Source organism: Echinops telfairi, unplaced genomic scaffold (genome assembly GCF_000313985.2).
Source record: "Echinops telfairi isolate 266 unplaced genomic scaffold, ASM31398v2 ScPeMD7_8;HRSCAF=38, whole genome shotgun sequence".
Classification (NCBI taxonomy): domain Eukaryota; kingdom Metazoa; phylum Chordata; class Mammalia; order Afrosoricida; family Tenrecidae; genus Echinops; species Echinops telfairi.
Window position 1 is genome coordinate 4,830,304 of NW_022103905.1, and position 1,225 is coordinate 4,831,528.

The following is a 1,225-nucleotide window of genomic DNA, read 5'->3' on the forward strand; positions in this document are numbered from 1 at the left end:
AGATGCAGTTAAATGAAAATTTAACAACTTTGTCATTTGATCGCTCTTTTGACCCATTTTAAAGTTGTTCAACTTTTAAATATTTTCTTCTTTCTTTTCGAGTGAGGTGTTTCAATATTTTATTTAGTTATTATTGTTCATGTTTTGTTTGTTTTGTGTTGGCATGGATTTTGGTACATGAAATCCAGGATAGTTCAATCTATCGAGACAGTATCTTGCCTGTTCTCATGAGGACTTGGCAGGGAAGGCTGGGGGTCGGGGGATGGATAGCAGATAGCATTGAGCACAGGAAAGAAGGAAATATTCTAAAATTGATTGCGGTCATGGTGGTACAACTTTTCTTGATTTGATTGAACTGTTGAATTGTGTAGAATGTAGATTATATGCCAATAACACTGCTTAACATAAAAAAAAAGTAAAGGAGTTACAGTCTCAGAAACTCACACAGGTAGATTGACTCGTCCTACAGAGTTAGCATGGATTTGACAGCAGTGAGCTTTGAGTTTTTCAGTGAAGAAAAGCCTTTCAATTATTAAAACTGCAAGTGCAGCAAATAAACAAAGGTGACCTTGATGAAGAATTTGCTGTAAAAAGACTTGATTCAAATCTTTCAAAATGAAGGCAAATTTGCATAATATCAAAGGGACGTAGTAGTTGTCTGTAAGGATAGCTACCTGTATATTGTGATCTATTCAGTAACGGAAATGATGTCTGGCTATGTCAGGTCCAGTGGTGAATAAGCAATCTTTGCATTAGAAGTTTGCTGAGTAGCGGCGGAGATCCATCTTAACGGGATCTCAGTGAGTTGACTTCCGCAGCCAGAACCAGAGACATGGCACATACTAGGAAGAAAGGAAATGTGTCCGAAAGCCACGCAGAGTTTATGCCCTTAGGTCCACCGTGGAGAAGCTGAGTACTTTGTCCTTTTTGACCTCAGTGGTAGGGCACATGGAAGGAGTGCTCTCTTATTTTCATGCTCTCAGACCAATTCCTGGACACCCTGTATCCAGCCACCTGGGAGAAGCCATCGCATTTACAAATGATCCCAATAGAAGAGTGAATTTAATTACCTGATGTGTTAGTCTCAAAAGATCCATTCAAAGTTGCTTGTAGCTTCTTAATCGTTATTTCCTTTTTGTCCACTCCAAAGCCAAAGGATTAAATGCTGGTTAATTACTTTACTGACTTAAGATCTAATTTTCTTTCTTTCTTCTTCCCGCCCCCC